The sequence below is a fragment of the Lepidochelys kempii genome, chromosome 3, assembly GCF_965140285.1.
Source record: "Lepidochelys kempii isolate rLepKem1 chromosome 3, rLepKem1.hap1, whole genome shotgun sequence".
NCBI classification, from domain to species: Eukaryota; Metazoa; Chordata; order Testudines; family Cheloniidae; genus Lepidochelys; species Lepidochelys kempii.
Genome location: NC_136382.1, coordinates 149,141,516 through 149,148,003, shown reverse-complemented (window position 1 = coordinate 149,148,003; position 6,488 = coordinate 149,141,516). Strand labels below are relative to the sequence as shown.

Genomic DNA, 6,488 nt, shown 5'->3' with positions numbered 1-6,488 from the left:
ATGATCTCTTAGCATCTAGGTAAGGGAGCATTCTCTCCTCGCCCATAGGTTTGACTTCCCTCCGGCCTGTGTGATTTCGTGTCAGCTCAAAGGACCTGTGGGTGCACACTGGTGTGCTGTGGGGACCCTTCTGACAGACAAACCTCAATCTGCTTCCTGGGGGTTAAAAATCTGTGTAGACTAAATGTGGACCCCACACACATTCCCCAGTCAAGATCCTTCACTCCTGCCACCCACAATATTTCATCCTTTGGAGAATACTGTTTTTATCCTTCCTTTTTCTTGCAACAATTTGCATGTGTTAAACTATAGATCTCCTGCCTCCTGGCACTGGGGTAGATTGCATGTTCAACCTGGGCAAATTCCTTGACTTCACCACAGAGTGCAGAAAGGGGAAGGGGGTGGAAATGGGGAAGGACATATTAGAAAGCAGTTTATTTCCAGTACCGTGCCACTAGGCCTGCAATGATACAGAGAAGCATTGACTCTATAGAGGCACCTGCTGGTGGAGGAAAACACACACAAAAAATCATTTTATTTCCCTTTGTGGTTCTTCGATTTACACACACAAAAAAATCATTTTATTTCCCTTTGTAGTTCTTCGATTTGCTCTTCCTTTTGTTGTTTTATCTTGGAATCCCTTTTGTGTTGCTGTCTCATGCAGCATTCACCAATTGGGGGCTCAGTCTTGCTGATCCGGTCTAAGACTTGGTCTGAGTAAGGACTGACTCACCTCTAGCAACTGCAGTGGTGGGCTCCTTGTGTGCACTGCAGGATTTGCAGCAGAGGGGGAGAGGTCAGAGCTCTGTAGAAGCCTGAGGAGGGTCCGTGGTCCTGCTTGCAACAGGGCGGGAGGGTTGTTCAAACATTGCAAAAGACTCCCTCCTTTTTTCTAATTGTTACAAAGACCCCTTCCGAGTCAGCAAATTGCTAATGATCTGGACTTTCCCTTAAATGTCGCTGCCAAAAATTGCCTCAGGGAGCACAGAGGCTGACAAGCCCACAGGAAGGGGGTAGGATATTTCTCTAAATAAAGCTAAAATAAAAGGTCCCGCATTCTGGACCTTTTCCAACAATGTTTTGTGCAGATTCCTATATGCAGTCCCATCCTCCTGTCCTGGCCCCTGCATCGCTCTTCATGGACATCAGACAGCTGGGCCTATGGGGAGGGAGACCTGCACAGTTTTCCTTATTCTGTGTAAAGTTCAACAGACTTTTTTTAATTAGCTTTTTTATGGATGAATGTTGTTGTGAATCAAACAATCCATAACTTTAACAATCCTGGGTTTGGGTGAAATTGACAAAGCCTATGCATCACAGTAATCTATCAAAATAATTTTCAATCCACCAATGGGTCATATCCCCATAAAGCTACAATGTACTGTAAATAATGTACAGCATCCTCACTTCTAAAATTATCCCTATAACATTGCTCACCTGGTCTTACATTTCACCTGGATTTTTATACTGGCCAACATCCTTTTACCAAAAAAGCAGCCAAATTGAAATCTGACTAAATGTTCATGTATCTGCATGAATTCAGGCACAAGCGAGAAGACTCACGTGCCTTCCCATGTTAAGGTTTTACTGCAACTAATGTGAGGCAATAGCTGTAAGGATTTCTATGGTGCCTAGAATGTTTATTAGAGGTGCCATACATCAACAAAGAAACTAAACAAACGTTCATGCCATATTTCCTGTATGGTTCTTATTCTTTTACTCATGATAACAAGTCATACGTAGCTAGAGGATGGGAGGAAGAAATTAATGGCCAAGATGTTAAATAATGGGTACCTAAAAATCCTAAATCCATATTTAGGCTCTTAAGTTAGTGGCCTGGTTTTTAAAATGGCTGAGCCGTGACTTATTTGGTAGCTGCTAGGTGCTGAGTACTTTTATAACCAGGCCATTTAGGACTTATTCTTGCACCATTGAAGTCAATGGGAGATTTGCTCTTGACTTCAATGGGCACAAAATCAAGCCCATAGGTGCTTAAATATTAATTTAAAGTGGTCTGAAAAAACAGGGGTGTCTATCATAATCTGGGAGCAGGAGGTTCGCTAAGACAGTGCTTGAACTGCATCCCTCAGTGATCTGGCACAAATTTTAAATATTTATTTTTGCCAGATCTGCGACTCCCTCCTTCACACACACACACATACTGTAAGCATAACTTTGGGCCTCCATGCTAGTATTCCCTTCAGTTAATCACTCGATTAACCCTGAAAACATGCAGAAATATCAAGCCATTTTCAGTTGCATTTCACATTGCACTGATGTGTTTGGAAGAGCTGGCAGTTTGTAGGCTGGAAAGTCAGGTTTCCAAGAACTGCATTCTCATTGTCGTGTCCGTCCCCCCCCCCCCCCCCGTCCTCCCGCTTTCTAATTCCTGAAGGAACAAACGGAACAATTCTAAGGGATCCCTAAGCAAATTTAAAAATGGAATGGGAAGTCTGAGAAAAGTGGACATTAAAAAACAAACAAAAGAGTGTTTTCTTAGAATTCCATCTCATGGGCAAGTCTGATGGAATCTGGATTTGGATAATCTAAATTGGGAGAGAAGTCAGGGAAACAAAGAATAATTTTAAACATTCTAGTGCCAGAGCTATTTCTTAATACACAAATCATTCTCTGATTTCATGTGAAGTCCCCCAATGCCAAGCCTGGAGCATAGCACCAGAAAAAGAAGTCCGTTGGTCAGTTCTCCCAGCAGGTCTGAAAAAAGAGCCAAAAAACAGTATTGTACCATACTGGGAAAAGCTGTGAATTGACAGTTCTGAATCCTAATGATTCAAATATGTTTCAGTTGATCATTTTTCCTAAAGAAATCACAGCTATGCAATATATAGTAGCTTAACTATGGTATAGTCAATTGCTAAACCGTGCGTGGGTGGATAGATAGATCAGTAAATCATTCAATCCTTTTTTTTTTTTTTTTTTAATTTCTTCACTTGCACGAACAGAAGCAACTCTAGGTGTAACAAAAGGTTTTCTCTCTGTGATGCTTTGCCAACGCTCCCTCTGGTGTGGTATAAATAGAATACATGTAGCGGGCAACGTTAATACAGTTTGTATTTGCAGTCATTAGAGATGCCCATGCACCACCCACTGGCAGCTTCTCTTGCCTCTGCCATTCAGGAATTTATGTGGAAATGCTCAGTTTCTGGAAATAAAAAATGCAGGGTACACTGTACACCATCACACATTCTGTCACTGTATATTACTTCTACATCTCAGGTGGCTTCTTCCACTGTCAGATGCTAAATCAGGCACATCTGGAGACCTGAAGAAGAGCTCTGAGTAGCTCAAAAGCTTGTCTCGCCGATAGACATTGATCCAAAGAAAGTTATGACCTCACCTGCCTTGTCTCTCTTGTGCACTGGGACCAACACAGCTGCAGCAACACTGCAAACAACATTTACAGATGTCAGCTTTAAGGTTCTTAGGGCTTTTAACCACAGAATACTGCACACACTCCAACGAGTATCTTAGTGAAACTATGTTTAGGACTGTTTAAATCTAGGGAGCTTTCTTAATGATGCCTTCTCCATGTGAACTTGATGGGTGCTCATACACACATGTATATACACAGCCACACTGTAAAACCCATTTAATTAGGAATTAAATGTTGGGATGCTTCCCAGTTAATAAAAACAAAAGATACAAGCAGAAAAAAGGAAAAATGAGACACATAAGGTAACAGGGGGTTGTCAACTATTCAGCTCTCAGCATCTTCTGTACAGGCACTGACTTTTGTTTTTACTGGTGGATGCTCCTTTCCACCTCTTCCCCCCTTACGAGTAGTGGGCAGGGCCTCAAGGAGAAAAGGCTGAGCGGGGGTGGGGCTTTGGGCCTCAGGAAAACCCCAGGTGGGGGCGGGGCCTCAGAGCAGAGCACAGGCAGAGTGGGGTGCGAGGCCCACAAAAGATTAATCTGGGCCTGCGGGTGCTGAGCACCCCCTTTTTTTTTCCGGTGGGTGCTTGAGCCCTGGAACACTCATGGAGTCAGTGCCTATGGTCTTCTGGACTCTCAGGGTACGTCTACACAGCAATTAAACACGTGTGACTAGCCCATGCCGGTTAACTTGGGCTTGCCCATCACAGGCTGTGTGGCTGTAAAACTGCTGTGTAGAGGTTCGGACTCAGGCTGCAGCCTGACTTCCTCTTCCCGCGGCGGCCGGACTTGGAGATTCTGGAAGGTCAGTCTTCCCTCAGATGGCTCATTGACCCAAAAGCTGAGCTTCTGGGCCTTTCTGATTATCCTTATAGTATGCATATTCCAATCACTCTGTCTTTTAGCTCCTCTCTTCAATGTCTTCAGATTAATGAGGTTCAAATGAGGTCATCTTTAGCTAGCATCAGTTCTGGAAAAGTCCACTTTAAATCAGTAATTCAAAAGGATATTTGGGCGTTTGCCTGCCGGCTGCCACAAAAGCTGAAAGTCCAAGTCTCATAAAAAAAAAAAAATGCAGACATGCCACTTTTGAGGAAGTTGGCATAGTCTTCTCTGGGGAAAATATTTTAAGATGTCATGCCACCAGTTTTACAGGAAGGTCAATGTAAAGAAACGCTATAAAAACAGCTGAATGAAAAAACCATCCAGGCAACAGCTATTCACCCAACAGTCATCTATCAGCAACATTAAAAATAAATTCAGACTTATGATCCAGTTCATCTTTTCTCTTTGTTTTCTACTAGTCTAAAAATAGAGTAATGTTCTTTCTGGAACTAGGCTATAGGTCAAACAGCTTTACCTTCCAAAATCTACATCTTGATAGAAAAAATTTACTTTAAAGCTTACCCGGTGAACACCCATTTAAAAATATAAAATGTTATATTTATATCAGGTCTGTATTCCCATATACACAGTATTTCACACACAGAGACTACAATGACTCTTCCAAAACTAGAAGGATAAGAGGAAAGGGACCATAGAGTTACAAGGGACCACAAGGATCATCTTGTCTAACCCCCTGCCGCGATGCAGGATTTGTTGTGTTCACAGTGTGTACATCATGTTAAATTCTACCTGGGAATAAAAATGAATGAAGTTTTGCCCTGTTCCCTTGCTGCACGTTTCATGATGGTTACAGTGTGGGTGAGCTAACATTTTAACTACCCAAATCCCATATATAGTGCAGTGTGTAAATGCACATGCACACAGAGATTCTGGTGGCAATCAAGATCCCCTGAGAGAGCAATGGCAATGGCCTGTTGTTGTTGTTATTATTTATTGTGCTAGTCACCCAAATGGGCTACGTGCTTTCCAACCACAGAGGAGGACACAGTCCCTGCCCTAAAGAATCAATCACATTCTGACAGAATATTTCAATAAACATCTGTCTGTCTGCTTCACTCTCTAGTGAGTTGTACACTACACTTCCACTGACGCATGTTATGCCTCTGATTGTTTGCCTTCCTCCCCAGGAGAGTTTATCCAGTTTGTAAATGCAACAGAGAGAACATTGGGTAAGATGTAATGAACCTGCCTTCACAATTTTGAAATGAAAGTGCCCAATTTTCATTGAATCATAAACACCATTCTGCCCTCTTTCACACAAAACAGTTTTCAAAGGTGCTCAACATACCATCTCAACCAGAGTTTAGGTTCGTAGGCTACTCCGCCACTTAATGTTCTTAAACTTGAAGATTTGGATCCTGAAGTCTATTCCTGTCCCTTTAAACGTCATTACTCTGTTTTATGCTTTGTTAAAGTTTCACTAGTCGCAGAATGATTTTTGCTGGTGGTGTTGATGCTGGGATAATACAGAATTCTAGATGTAGGCTCTGAGTTTGTCCCTATTATTGGGTGAATCAGATTTTCACAAAGAAGTTAACTTGGTTTTTCTGCAAAATCACATCTTAAAATCATAGGGACTTGTCTGCCAAAAAAAGCTGCATTTTACCTTATGGAAAGGGGAATAAGCTACACTGGTATAAGGCAGGTTTGAACCAGTTTAATTGTGCCCACACTATGGGTTGTATCAGTATAACTATATTGGTAGAAGATCAGCCCCCAACTGAAATAGTTAAATTGATACAAAAACCATGGTGTAGACCAGATATAAGATTCCCTTTTATTTTAATCCCTTTCAAATATTTGGCTCTGTGCTGTGGTGTACTCCCCACACCAGCCTTGAAAGCCATGAATTAGGCTAGGTGGGCCCAGTCAACCAATTAAGCTACAAATGGAGGAGATTTAGGCACTAATTAGGAGGAAGCTAGGGTTGCCAGGCATCCAGTTTTTGACCATTAAAAGTCCAGTTGGCGGCGCAGCGGGGGTCCGGGGCTAAGGCAGGCTCCCTATCTGCCCTGGCTCCATGCTGCTCCTGGAAGTGGCCCCCAGGTCCCTGCGGCCCCTAGGTACCACCCCCACCCCAAGTACCGGCTCTGCACCTCCCATTGGCTGGGAACTGCGACCAGTGGGAGCTACAAGGGGTGATGCCTGCAGGTGCGAAGGCAGCATGCATCACGCAGAGCTGCCTGGCT

General features: G+C 43.0%; 1 long non-coding RNA gene across 1 annotated transcript in view; it reads left to right on the top strand.

Annotated features, from left to right (window-relative positions):
* Positions 1 to 6,488, top strand: part of LOC140909366 (uncharacterized) — a 29,331-nt gene that overhangs the window by 1,512 nt on the left and 21,331 nt on the right. The window lies entirely within an intron of this gene.